Source organism: Loxodonta africana, chromosome 2, assembly GCF_030014295.1.
Source record: "Loxodonta africana isolate mLoxAfr1 chromosome 2, mLoxAfr1.hap2, whole genome shotgun sequence".
In the NCBI taxonomy this organism is placed as follows: Eukaryota; Metazoa; Chordata; class Mammalia; order Proboscidea; family Elephantidae; genus Loxodonta; species Loxodonta africana.
The window spans coordinates 52,653,798-52,668,830 of NC_087343.1; the positions used below are offsets into that span (position 1 = coordinate 52,653,798).

General features: G+C 37.2%; 1 long non-coding RNA gene across 1 annotated transcript in view; it reads right to left on the reverse strand.

The window, feature by feature from the left end:
• Positions 1-749: 749 nt before the first annotated feature.
• The window catches only part of LOC135228130 (uncharacterized), an 86,680-nt gene continuing 72,396 nt past the window's right edge, over positions 750-15,033 (reverse strand). The window contains exon 3 of the long non-coding RNA XR_010318462.1: positions 750-1,743. This is a non-coding gene — a long non-coding RNA (uncharacterized LOC135228130). The remainder of the gene's footprint in view (positions 1,744-15,033) is intronic.

The window sequence follows — 15,033 nt, forward strand, 5'->3', positions numbered from 1 at the left end:
ACTTATCTTTCTGGTCTTATTTTACTTCAAACACTAACTGTCCTGAGATTTTAATAGTAAGAAGCAAAATTCTTTTCTTAGAAGTAATTAAAACCATACAGCTGATTAAATAAAAGCAGACTGGAAAATAAGCACATTTTTAGTATACTGAGGTTTTGAATTTGCTGCAGAAATGTATCTCCTGAGAAAACAGCTTGGCCATGCATTAATCCCCAATGGGCCTTTAAACTAAAATCACTTCCAACCAAATTTAGCTTTTTTAAAAACTCATTAAATTTCCTCTTGCATAAAATATCTATTCATTTAAACACTGCTACTATTAATTGTTCATTACAACAAATTGACCATTTCTTCTGGTATAATATCTAATCAAAATATGGGCTAGGTACCATTGTTATAGTCCTCACTGTCACTAATTAGTTATGCAAACTTGTAAATCAGCCAACAATGTATGACTCAGCTCCCTCCTGTAGTACATAGGAATAAATATTTTTGTCCTATCAGTCACAGAGTTGTTCTGAGTTTCAAAAAATAAATCTATTTGAAATACACGACATGTAAAAAAGTACCTTAGGAGATTAAAAATATTTGTCAATATAAAGTGGTAACTATAATACCAAAATAAATAAAAGTATTTAACCAACTTCAAAATATTAAAGTAAGATCCACTATTTACTGGACAAGTAGCTTTAGGAGGAATGCTTGAGCAAATTAAATTGAACCGAAATAAAAGCTTTACTTAGTAAAGTGATTCCTTAGAACATTGAGCCATTCTATTTGTTAGGCAAATGTAGAATATATCAACCTTATGACAATATAACTATTAATTTTATTTATTGAGGCTCTTTTTAAAATCAGCAGACACAATTTTTTATTTGAAACTTTATAAATGTCATTATCAACCACTGGAATCTAGAGAGAAATCAAGAAAAGACCTAGTTAAGTCGAAGAGATTCTTCATGTAGTGAATAGTTGTTGTTGCTGTGTGCCATCAAGTCAATTCCAACTCATAGACATCCTATAGGACTGGGCAGACATGCCCCTTAGGGTTTCCTAGGCTGTAATCTTCATGGGAACACATAGCCCGGTCTTTTCTCCCATGGCGCTGTTGATGGGCTCAAACCATCAACCTTTCGGTTAGCAGACAAGCACTTAACCATTGCACCACCACATACAACATTAATGGAATAAGAACATTTTCATGCAATTTTGACAATATTATTTTATTTTAGTCTACGATAATAACAAAAAGGAAAGATTTCCCAACAGATAGAAAAACCAATATCAATAATGTATAAAGGTAATAAAAATTAACCAGGCAGTCTTACTAAACACTGTGGATGAAATAAAATAACGAAAAGTCAAGAAATACCAAAGCCTAAACTGTATTATTCCCACCACAGGTGTCCAATCACGGATGAGTTTGTAAGCCATACACTAAGATTCAGGAATAGATAAATTTCCATTTATTAAACCACATTATGTGCATACCAATATTTGTAAGAGATAGTGGTTTGATCCCTTACAGTAAATATACTCTCTCTGTTTTCTGAAATCCATATTATTTGGTATTTCTCATTAAAACCAAAAAACTAAACCCAGTGCCACAGAGTTGAGTCAGACTCATGGCGACTCCATGTGTTATAGAACTGCTTCATATGGTTTTCTTGGCTGAAATCTTTACAGAAGCAGATCACCAGGCCTTTCTTCTTCGGTGTCACTGGGTGGGTTTCAACTGTCAACCTGTAGGTTAGTAAAAAAAAAATTCGGTTAGTAGATGACTATAAACCATTTCCATCTCCAAGGGGCCCTTGCAGTAAATATGCGCTCCATGTTTTCTGAAATCCATATTAGTTGGTATTTCTTATTACACTCTGCTTTATTTTATAGCATTGTTTCATTAGATTATTTGATAGCAGAACTTTTCTTTTTTTTTTTTTACCTAAACTATCATTTTAAGCAAGATGTTCTTTGGAAAACAGTTGAGAAATGTTTTTTTTTATAACCATTGGTGTATTCATTTAACGCCTGGCTTGAGAATGCACGCTTTGAAAAACAATCACCATGTGTTACTCATCTCTGTATTCACTGTTGTATTCTGCATAGCGCCACACACAACAGATAATCCAAAAACATTAATCAGTGAATTCTGCTCCTTATTTAAAGAATTTAGTAGATGTAGTATGTTGAAGTATGATAATTTAATGTTAAAAAGACTAAGAACTTCTGAAAATACTGGGTAAAAATTCAGTGTAATGCAGAGTATGTTACTTAAGTTTAAAGGACTTTAAAACTAGAAAATATTTTAGAAATAATGTAGTCTAACTCCAGCATTTAACATAATGCATACAATAAAATAAGATATTATATATCTTTTAATCTTTTGTTTAAATTTAAAGAGATTGGGCGTGAAATAGATCTTAAGTCTTACAGATCTAGATTTTAACTTAGATATTGGGTGTACATTTTAGAGATATAACTTTTACTTTAAGTTAAAACTATTGAATGTGAAATATCTTTTCTACTAAACAGAGAATAAATTGTTCAGCACTGAGAACTGTGAAGTTTTAACACTCCCGTGAAAACGGCTAAAATTAAAACAATTGACAATACCGACTATTGGTAAGGATGTGAGCAACTGAAGTGCTCACTCATTGATGGTAGAACAGAACACTCTACAAGGCTTTGGAAAAATATTTCAGTATCTAGAAAAGATAAACATTGCCTATATCTCAAAATTTCTGTCAGGATATATGTCTATTGGAAATGAGTGCATATGTCCCCAAAAAACTTGTACAATTTGTAATCATCAAAAATTGGAACAACCAAAAGCTCCATCAGCAAGTGAACAAATTACGTTGTTAATTAATCATACAATGGAATTTCAAAACAACAAAGAAAAAGAATGAACTACTAATATTTGCAATGGTGTGGAAAAAAATCTCACAGACAATGTCTTAAAGGGATAATTAGTAATAGACTAGCCCTCCCAATGTAAAGAACTCTACGTTGGAACTAAAATGTGTGATATAATATTTTAGATGCTGGACAAGAAAAAGGAAAGGACTGTGATTCATGAAAAAAGGGAAAAAATGGCGTGAGTCCCAGAATTATATGGACAGATAATCCAAACAGAGCATGATGGTCATACTGAGCTTTGGAGGCAGAAATTAGAACTTGGGGCTCCTAACAGGGCTGCAATTTGCTGGGCAGGTTGCCAGAGAGCAAGAAATAGGAGGTATAATTAAGATGACCATACAATGATAATAACACTTATGGGAGTGAGAAAAAATAGAGAAATAGAAAGATTGGTAGATAGATGGCAGATAGATAGATACATAGCTGACTCCTACTCATGGTGCCCTTGTGTACAAGTGAATGAAATGATGTCCTGTCCTGCATCATCCTCATAATCGCTGTCATGTTCGAGGCCATTCTTGGGGCTATTGTGCCAATCTATCTTACTGCGGATCTCTCTCACCCTTGCTGGTCCTCTACTTCACCAAAAATGATGTTGTCCTCCAGCAATTGATCCGTCCTGATGATGTGCCCAAAGCAAGCAAGTCTGACAATGTTCTGCTGTGATCCATAAAGTTTTCACTGGCTAAGTTTTAGAATTAGGTCACCAGGACTTTCTTCCAGTCTGTCTTAGTCTAGAAGCTCCATTGAAACTCGCCCATCATGGGTGATCCTGCTGGTATTTGAAATACCATGGGCAAAGTTTCCAGCATTGCAGCAACAGGCAAGCAATCACAGTAAGACAAACTGACAGGTACAATTTGGGAGTGAAGGGGTGTGTTATTAATAATTATGCTAGGATGACATGTACAAATTGAACATGTTCTTTGCAAACAGGTATAATCAACTAATTCCCGTGCTCCTTCTTGTTGCAACACGGGATTTCTGCTGAATATTTTTTCTGAACAGTTTTCTGGGACACACTAATTGCCTCTGTTGTGGGTGCCCCCTCTTGTACTCCGTCTTTAAAGTGCACTGAGTTTATTTGCAAATGTGCACCCACTGTTTTCCCAAACCCTGTAACTGGTTAGGAATTCTGGCTTGTATGAAATTCAAGCATCAGTCACATAGTTTACTACATACTTTTATCAGTCACATTTTATGAACCCTTTTAAATAGTGGTTGCACAATTCTGAGAGTATATTAAAAACCATTGTATTGTACACTTTAAAAAGGTACAATTTCATGGTATCTGAATTATATCTCATTAAAGCTATTATTTAAAATAATAAAATTACAAAAAAAAAAAAAAAACCTTGAGCTGAGCACAAATCACCAGCTCAATCTTTTTGCCTGATAATTTTAGTTTGAGAGCCTCATGTAATCCCCACCTCGGTGACACTCCTCTGAATCTCAGTATTCCTCTCTCGTTCATAGCAGTTGAGAGCTTGGCTGCTAACCAAGAGGTCTGCAGTTTGAATCCAACAGCTGCTCCTTGGACACCCTGTGGGGCATTTCTACTCTGTCCTATAGGGTCGCTACGAGTCAGAATTGACTCAACGGCAATTAGTTTGGTTTTTCTAAGGCTCACCCTAGGCTTCTCACGCAAATGAAAGCAGCAACTAGTTCTGTATATGGGGTAGGATGCAGTGGTTTTCAAACATTAGTATGCATCAAAAATACTTGGAGGATTTAGTAAAGACAGATTGTCTGCTCCACTCCCAGAGTTTGTGATGCAATAGGTCTGGAGTATTTGCAATACTAGTAAGTTCCCAAGTGATGCTGATGCTGCTGGTCCAGGAACTACACTTTGAGATCCATTGTGCTAAGCCTTCAGGCACAAAATAAATAAATAAGAAAAAGGTGACTTATAATCTTCCACCAGGTGTCTATTTGCCTTATATTTGCAAAACTAAAAACATCACTCAAGTGACCCTTCTAGGTACAAAAAAAAAAAAAGAAAACAGCATCTCTCAGGTATAATTTTTATAATAGAACCTATAAGGGAAGAAAAACACATTTTAAGGTGGCGAATGAGAAACTCAGCCTTGTGGTGATACTGAAACATCTGGGAGGAGATACTGTTGGAGGTTTGCAATGAGACGAAAGTAGGTAAAAGTCCACATTTTTTTTATATATACAATTTTTATTGTGCTTTAAGTGAAAGTTTACAAATCAAGTCAGTCTCTCACATAAAAACTTATATATACCTTGCTACCTACTCCCAACTACTCTCCCCCTAATTAGACAGCCCGTTTTCTCCCTCCACTCTCTCTTTTCGTGCCCATTTCGCCAGCTTCTAACCCCCTCTACCCTCTCATCTCCCTTCCAGGCAGGAGATACCAACATAGTCTCAAGTGTCCACCTGATCCAAGAAGCTCACTCCTCACCAGAATCCCTCTCCAGCCCATTGTCCAGTCCAATCCATGTCTGAAGAGTTGGCTTCGGGAATGGTTCCTGCCCTAGGCCAACAGAAGGTCCAGGGGCCATGACCACCGCGGTCCTTCTAGTCTCAGTCAGACCATTAAGTCTGGTGTTTTTATGAGAATTGGGGTCTGCATCCCACTGCTCTCCTGCTCCCTCAGGGGTTCTCTGTTGTGTTCTCTGTCAGGGCAGTCACTGGGTTGCAGCCAGGCACCATCTAGTTCTTCTGGTCTCAGGATGATGTAGTCTCTGGTTTATGTGGCCCTTTCTGTCTCTTGGGTTCATAATTACCTTGCGTCCTTGGTATTCGTCATTCTCCTTTGATCCAGGTAGGTTGAGACCAACTGACCCATCTTAGATGGCTGCTTGCTATCGTTTAAGACCCCAGATGCCACTCTTCAAAGTGGGATGCAGAATGTTTTCTTAATAGATTTTATTATGCCATTTAACCTAGATGTCCCCTGAAATCATGGTCCCCAAACCCCTGCCCCTGCTACACTGGCCTTCGAAGCATTCAGTTTATTCAGGAAACTTCTTTTGGTTTAGTCTGGTTATGCTGACCTCCCCTGTATTGTGTTGTCTTTCCCTTCAACTAAAGTAGTTCTTATCTACTATCTAATTAGTGAATACCCCTCTCCCACCCTCTCTTCCTCCCTGCACTTGTAACCACAAAAGAATGTTTTCTTTTCAGTTTAATCTACTTCTCAAGCTCTTATAATAGTGGTCTTATACAATATTTGTCCTTTTGCATCTAACTAATTTCACTCAGCATAATGCCTTCCAGGTTCCTCCATGTTATGAAATGTTTCACAGATTCCTCACTGTTCTTTATTGATGCGCAGTATTCCATTGTGTGAATATACCATAATTTATTTATCCATTCATCTGTCAATGGGCACCTTGGTTGCTTCCATCTTTTTGCTATTGCAAACAGTGCTGCAATAAACATGGCTGTGCTTATATCTGTTCGTGTAAAGGCTCTTATTTCTCTAGGATATATTCCAAGGAGTGGGATTGCTGGATCATATGGTAGTTCTATTTCTAGCTTTTTAAGGAAGCTCCAAATCAATTTCCAAAGCGGTTGTACCATTTGACATTCCCACCAGCAGTGTATAAGTGTTCCAATCTCTCCACAGCCTCTCCAACATTTATTATTTTGTGTTTTTTTGATTAATGCCAGCCTTGTTGGAGTGAGATGAAATCTCATTGTAGTTTTGATCTGCATTTCTCTAATGGCTACTGATCGTGAACATTGCCTCATGTATCTGTTAGCTACCTGAATGTCTTCTTTAGTGAAGTGTCTATTCATATCTTTTGCCCATTTTTTAATTGGGTTATTTGTCTTTTTGTAGTTGAGTTTTTGCAGTATTACATAGATTTTAGAGATCAGGTGCTGGTCGGAAATGTCATAGCTAAAAAATTTTCCCCAGTCTGTAGTAGTCTTTTTACTCTTTTGGTGAAGTCTTTGGATGAGCATAGGTGTTTGATTTTTAGGAGCTCCCAGTTATCTAGTTTTTCTTCTGGATTCTTAATAATGTTTTGTATACTGTCTATGCCATGTATTAGGGCTCCTAACATTGTCCCCATTTTTTTCTTCCATGATTTTTATCGTTTTAGATTTTATATTTGGTCTTTAATCCATTTTGAGCTCGCTTTTGTGCGTGGAGTGAGGTATGGGTCTTGTTTCATTTTTTTTGCAGATGGATATCCAGTTATGTCAGCACCATTTGTTAAAAAGACTGTAAAAGTCCACATTTTGAGCATAAGTTCTTTTTGAACATTGTTTCAGAGGAGGGCAACTGAGAGCAAAGATTGCCCTTTCAGGAAGCTCTATACTTAGGGGCAGGAAGCTAAGAAAGATGGCAGAACAGTAGAACATTAGAAGCAAAAGCAGGCAGGTTTGTGCTATGGAAGGCAGCAAAGCCGTATTAATAAGGCACATTCAAATCTAGAAGAAATGGATAAATTTCTATAAAAATGCTATCTACCTAAATGAATACAAGCAGAGGTAGAAAACCAGAAAAGGCCCATAACAAAAGAAGAAATTGAAGATATCATTAAATAGAAATTTTAAAAAACTCCCAGCAAAATGGCCAGGACCAGATAGCTTCAGTGGAGAGTTCTACTAAACATTCAAGAAGAGCTGACACCAATTCTACTCAAACTATTCCAGGACGTAGAATAGGAAAGAATACTTCCTAATTCATTCTATGAAGTCAGTATAACCCTGATACCAAAGCCAGGCAAATATACCGCAAAAAGAGAAAATTATAGACCAATATCCTTCATGAATATAGATGCAAAAATTCTCAACAAAATTCTAGCCTACAGAGTACAACAGCATATCAAAAAAATAATACATCATGATCAGATGGGATTTATACCAGGGATGCAAGATTAACATTAGAAAAACAATCAGTGTAATTCCCTACATAAATAAAACCAAGGAAAAGAATCACATGATCATCTCAATCCATACAGAAAAGACATTCGATAAAATCCAACACCCTTTCCTGATAAAAAATCTCAGCAAAATAGGAATAGAAGGAAATCCCTTAACATAATTAAAAACATACCTACAAAACCAACAGCCGATATTACACTCAATGGAGAGAGATTGAAAGCATTCCCCTTGAGAACAGGAACTATACAAGGATGCCCATTATCACCACTCCTATTCAACAGCCAGAGCAATAAGGCAAGAAAGGAAAATAAAGAGCATCCAAATTGGAAAGGGAGATGTAAAACTATCCCTATTCACAGATGACATGATCCTATACATAAAATATACCAGAGATTCCACAAGAAAGTTGCTGGAACTAACAGAAGGGTTCAGCAAAGTGGCAGGGTGCAAGATTGATATACAAAAATCAGTTATAATCCTCTATACTAACAAGAACTCCAAGAAGGAAATCTAAAACACAATACCATTTACAGTAGTCCTCAAAAGGATAAAATACCTAGGAAAAAATCTAACCTGAGTTTCTTAGGCTGCCATCTTTACTGGAGCAGATTACCAGGTCTTTTCTACTGTGGGGCAGCTGGTGGGTTCAAACCTGCAAGCTTTCAGTTAGTATTGAGTGCTTAACCACTGCACCACGAACCAAAAACCAAACCCATTGCCGTTGAGTCAATTCCAACTCATAGCGACCCTGTAGGACGGAGTAGAACTGCCCCATAGGGTTTCCAAGGAGCATCTGGTGGATTTGAACTGCCAACCTTTGGGTTAGCAGCCAAACTCTTAACCACTATGCCACCAGGGTTTCCATAAATGTAAATATACTACTGAGTAAACATGAATTTATTTCTTACCCTATCCAGATGAGGCAGCTCCGTGTCTAACATAAAGTGACACTCAATAAATATTACTGTGTACACCCATTACCGCAGCCCTGAAAGCTACCGTTATTCCAAGGAGCAAGCCCTATTCCAAATTCACTCTTCCTTATGCCTTTACTTTCTGTTCCACATCAAAAGTTAGCAAAATGATGGGAGTGTCCAGTGCAGGGGAAGCAATTAGGTTTCCTCTATTTAGTACATTCCTTCAGGAAGTTTGGGATTAGAAATGCAGTAAAAGGAGGATCAGGAGTCCCTGAGTGGTGCAAACGGTTAAGCGCATGACTACTCACCAAAAAGCTGGTGGTTCGAACTCACTCATCAGAGACTCCTAGGAGGAAAGGCCTAGAGATCGACTTCTAAAAGGTCATGGGCTCAAAAACCCTATGGTGTACAGTTCTACTGACACACATGAAGCTGAAAGCTCATGGTCTTGAAAACCCTAAAAAAAAAAAAAAAAAACCCTATGGAGCACAATTCCACTCTGACACACATGGGATCATCATGAGTCAGAGCTGACTCAACGGCAACTTGTTTGGTATGGGTTTTGGTTTAAATAAAGAGAGGAGCAGGGCTAGCTGAAGAGGATTTTTTCAGCATAGAAAGTAGAAATTATGAGAACTTTTCTTTGAAAGGACTAAGTTTAATCTCTCTTTACATAACTCTTCATAATAGTTCATGTTTTGCACTTACCTGTTTATGTATATAATCCTCCCCTCCTGACTGTAAATCTCTTGAGGGCAGGGCCTATGTCTTCTTTATGTTAGAATTCACCTAAGGCACTTAACCAATTATCTCCGTATAGAAAACCATTCATTGTATGTGTTAAGTCAGTAAGATTGATTTTTATTCAGGTTTGGGGTTAAGAATGTTACATGATGGTTTTTCTTCTGGAACCCATGCTGTTCTTAGCTGAGAACAATGCAGTAACCAGTCCATTATAGAAATGAGTAAACAGCCATGCATTCTATGAAAGCACCCAAGGATGATACCCATGCGGCAAAAGTATCATCTCAATCGAGATTCAAGCAAACAGACTAATAATAAAACTGACATTGCTGTTGCTCTGTCCCAACAGCTTCAAGTATGTGCTTTGATTTGAAACAGATGGGTTTGACTTTGAGCACAATATTCCTGACAGCTAAAACATAAAACAAATAGATTCTTTCTGATAACTTAGAACACCCAAGTACACGATTCAGGAAGAGATGTGGAGAAAAGTTACCATCTGCTTACCTCCTCTGAAGAGCTTCCAAAATTAAATTGCTGATGCCCTTAAGCTTGGTTTACACAACTATTTTTAAAGGGACAATTTAGACTTTCCCTTTCATGTCTCAGGACCACAACAGATGAAGAGTAAAAAAGAAGACTCTATGTCCCAAGAAATAAATTGATAACATTTTTTTGTGTATATGTAAAAAGCTGTAGTTCACAGAACACTTTTATAGGCCTCATCTGATTTCTTCCTTGTAATTATTATGGACAATACAAGTGCTCTAACTTCATTTTACAGATGAGGAAACTGAAGTGTAGAGAAGTGAAGTGCTTTGTCCAAGGGCATTGTCCCAAAGTAAATGCTTCTACTACCTCAGCTTTTATATTTTTTTATGTCATGCAGTTTCACTACAAACCTTGGTAATATATTGTTTTGATTTCCCTTTATTCTATCTTGGTGTCTGAGGAAAATATTGCTAATGAGGTACTTTCCTCTAGCAGGGTTACCATGCGATGGCAATTTCCACCTTGAGTCAGACCAGTAGGAAAAATAAGAAAGGGAGAATCACAAAGAGCATCTGCTGATGATAGCAAAGACTATGGAGGGGCTGGAATGGAAAATTCTGGGACTAAGACTAAAGTTTCCCTTAAGAGCTACACAGCATTTTACACATAGCTCTGTTAACAGTTTTTCTTCAGTCATCACTAGATGGCAATGATCTAGAATATAGAACTGCGGTAAGCAATTTTTATGTCAGCCAGTGGTAGAAAATGACTTGAGAGATTGCACGTGCTGCTGCAATTTATATATGGCCTAGAAATTTCATGGTACAGCATTAAATAAGAATGGCTTAGCTAGTTAATGTGTATAAGCTGTGACCTTCCACCGGCCTCATGTCCTCACAATAGCACCAGATGCCTTTGTAACTAGTAGAATTGATTCATACCATTCTCTCCTAATGGGGCTGCTTTCAGAGGCTTTAATATTGCTGCAATAAGGGCCAGTGCAGCTACACTGCCTTTGCTTTAATTAAGCACTTTCAATTATAATCTAAATCCTACATACTTCATGCCAATTACCATAACAGCTTTAATCTGACATTTCAGGAAACAGAATCTCAAATATCAAATATGCATTCCATTATTTCCCTCCTTAAAAAAACATTCAAACTGTGCCAATATTGGGTTTCCAGATTCACTTATTTGATCAAAAATTTAGTGATATGTTGGTATAAAAAAGCTATAGAGTCATTTTCAGAACTATTTGGGAAATTTTAATTATGAACTGGGTGTTAGAGATTACAAAATTATGTTAACTTTCTAGGTGTAATAAAAACATTGTAGTTTATAGGGAAAAGTCTTTATTTTAGGAAAGTATTTATTGAAGTATTTATAGGTAAAATTTCATGATATCTGAAACTTCTTAATGGTCCAATCAAAAAATACATATACAGATATACGGAGAGAGAAATGATAGATATAAGTGATATCAATATAAACAAAGCAAATATAAAGCATAAAATTATTGAAGGTATCTTGTAGGTTCATATATTCATTATGTCAATTTTTGCATCTTTTCCACATTTTTGTATTTTCATAATAAAATGCTGAGAAAATATTAATCTTATGTGCCAAGGACAGTGGCACTGAAGCTGCAATAAGAATAAAAATCCCTGACTTCATAGTTCAGTAGTCTAATTAAAGGTATGTAAGTAATTTGTAATGAATGTAATACTAGTAGGACTTAGCAAGATCCTTGAGGACAGAGAAGAGGAAGAGAACAATTCTGCCTAAAGATGTCAGGCTAACATTTCTCAGGACTGACACTTGCATAAGGCTCAAAAAATAAGTCAGCAGGGAATGAGTCTTAGTTAGCTAGTGTTGTCGTAACAAAAATACCACAAGTAAGTGGCTTTAAAGAACAGAAATTCATTTTGTTATAGTTCTGGAGGCTAAAAGTTCCTATCAAGATCTCTGCCTTGCCGACCCCCTCTTTGTTGGTAGCCCGGATGTTTTTTGGTACCTTGAAGATCCTCACACAGCATACTTTTTCCCCAGTTTGTACTTGCTTCTGTGTCTAATCTATTCTTTTTATAACTCAAAAGTGATTAGGTTTAGGACAGACCCTATCCTAGTATGACCTTACTAACAAAAGAAACCCATTTCCATCAAGTCAATCCTGAATCATAGTGACCCTTTAGGACAGGGTAGAACTGTCCCACAGAGTTTCCAAAAGAGTGGCTGGCGGATTTGAACTGCCAATCTTTTGGTTAACAGCTAAACACTTAACCAGAGCTCTGTGATTAAGCCTTCAGCTGCTAACCAAAAAAGTTGGCAGTTCAAATCCACCAATCCCTCCTTGAAAGCCCTATGCGGCAGTTCTACCCTGTCCTATAGGGTCGCTATGAGTTGGAATCAACTCCAAAGTAACGACTTAACAAAAAAAGCCCTATTGCCAAACAGAGCTACATCCACAGGTATAGGGAATAGTGAGTAGAATTCCAGCCTGTAATTTGCGAGACACAATTCAATCCATAACAGAGAGCATTCTCGGCAGAGGCAAGCAATGGGCATGATTGCAGAAGAATGAATCTGCATGAAAGAGGTGGAGAAGAGCGGACTCAGGGTGGCTGCACCACTGAGAAGGAAATAGGAAGGGAGTGAAAAATGAGTCTGGAAAGCCACGCAAAGGCCAGGAATCAGATATGAAGAAGCAGAGAATGTTAGCGATGTGAACCCATGGAAGGACTGTAAGGAGGGGAATGGCCTGCTTATGGATCAACAAACTCCCAAATGAGCAGTTATTCAAACTCCAGGGTCAAAACAACTTCTTGGTTACCGTCATGTACAGATGTCTTCAAAGTTTCCCTTGGATTTAAAGACAATCACGGCTGATTTTTCTGATTGAGGGGGTTGAGTGTAAGCAACTGGGCCCCCAATAGTATACCACATTTATGCCAATACACAGTGAAAGTGATTAATGATAAGGATTTATATAGAGATAGAGATACCTATGTATCATTTAAGAAAATTGGGCAGGCAAATAGATGGTTAAAAATTAAGCCAAAGAAAAAGATAATTTAGTGATGATTATTTACATTGTTAAAAGATTATTAACTCTACAGAATTTTTACTTGTGTGCTACTCTACTCACAAGCACTGAGGATTTTTGTACAAAGATAATTGACTACTCACTAGGAGCCTATGCACAAACAATTCTCTGAAATTGTTAGGAGCCACATGATTGTAGACACCAAGAGTAAATAAAAACAAGACCCCACTGAAATGATGATGCAAAATAGAAACGATGCCTCAGTGTGTACTTTGTTTGCATTTTTGAAATCTACCTGTTATATTAAGGGAACTATACCTTCAATGTTGTCTGATCTTTTGTTTTGGGCCCTCTCTCAACGGCACCGGGGTAGGGGGCATCCTCTTTATACTGTATTTAGACTGATATTTACCTGTTAAAATGTAGTCAGTGAATGAGTAGTTTGGTTGTGTCTCCAGGCTCAATTTTCTGAGTTTTTACATCAATCTTTTTCTTCCTGAAGCGTATATACTGACTACTGTAAGAAAGTATATCTTAAGCTTTCCTTACCTTCTGACAAATGCTGTGTATGTAGCATTATCTTCCTAATCACATGAACCCTTGTAGCTTCACTTTTTAGATTTCAACCTTTATCTAGCTTTCATGTTACTCTTTATTTAATCTTTCTCTAACTTACAGAAATATGGAATCGATGGCTTATAGTTGTATGGTTATGATCGAGTATCAAAGAAATATAACACTTTGGGGACTAAGGGGTATACTTAGGTGAAAGCTTTGGGGAACTTTAGGAGTCAAGAAAATATGCCTAAATTTAGTTCCTTAAAATATTATTGGGAGAGCATTCAAAGAAAGGATAAGAAACTAGAAAACTTTATAGTGAATAACCGTAAAGTCCCTAGTAAACACTTTTACACTAGATCCTCCGGAGGAACTAGAACATCTGCTAGACTTTTTCCAACTTGAATTCCCGAGCTACCAATTAGTAATGGAAAATTACTTAAGTTGTGCCTGTAGCCCACAGTAACTGTTCAGGCTCTCAGTATCTGATCACACCTCTGGAGGGGAACACAGAAATTGTCAACGCTGCCAGAGAAGAAACATGGAGGTCTCTAACTACTTAAAACCAGGATTTGGAGTGGAAAATGAAAATATCTGGATTTTTTTTTTTTTTTTAATGGAGCACTTGGGACAATCTTCCTAAACTTTTCCATTGAGTACAAGGCATAGAAAATGTAATATATCCTTCAGGGAGCCTGCAGGCAGAGCCCAAAAGTGTCATCCATAATTTGAAATATTTGAAGTGCCAGCAGAACCTTTAAAAATGCTTGCAATTTTTCATTCTGCTCCTTAATATATCAATGTTTCTTTTAATGTAAAAATGGTTTCAGCTATCTACAAGTTAAATTATTAACCCTTTTCATAAATCTTCAGATAAAATCAATACCCTCAAAGACGGGTCACACTTATTTCTAGCTGTGTATACCTAAGGGTACTTCTAAATATCTCTTGGCACATGACCCAGCATGAGAAACATGACCTAGACACAATCTCAAGGTTTCTGTGTGAAGAACACAGAGCTGAGGAGAATGTTGAGGCCTGAGGGACCCCAGAGACAGAGGACTGCCTGCTCCTCAATTAGTGAATTCTGTGGAAGTTTTAGATTTTCTTCCGTACTTGGAGAAACAGGTACAGGCACTACTGGCTCATGTTTTGAGATCAGAGAAGAAAGAGAGCAAGCTTATACTCTTCAGTTAAACTAAGAAAAATTTCAGAGAAATGCAAAAATCTTCCAGTTCAGCTCATGCTCTTCTCTATACCAACAGTGGTAGGGCCAAAATTGAATTCATGATTCCACCAGCATAAAACGGTGGGGTTTTAGGCTCCATAATAGCCAGATGTATGGGAAACTGTGGTTGGAAATCTAAACCAGAGTCTTGTAAATGGAGTGGAGAAGAATAGTCTTCTAAGATGGGGAAAGGTACTGTTATAAGACAACAGAGAAGAGTACTGGGGAGATAAAAAAAGAGTTACTAAACTCCTACTTAACC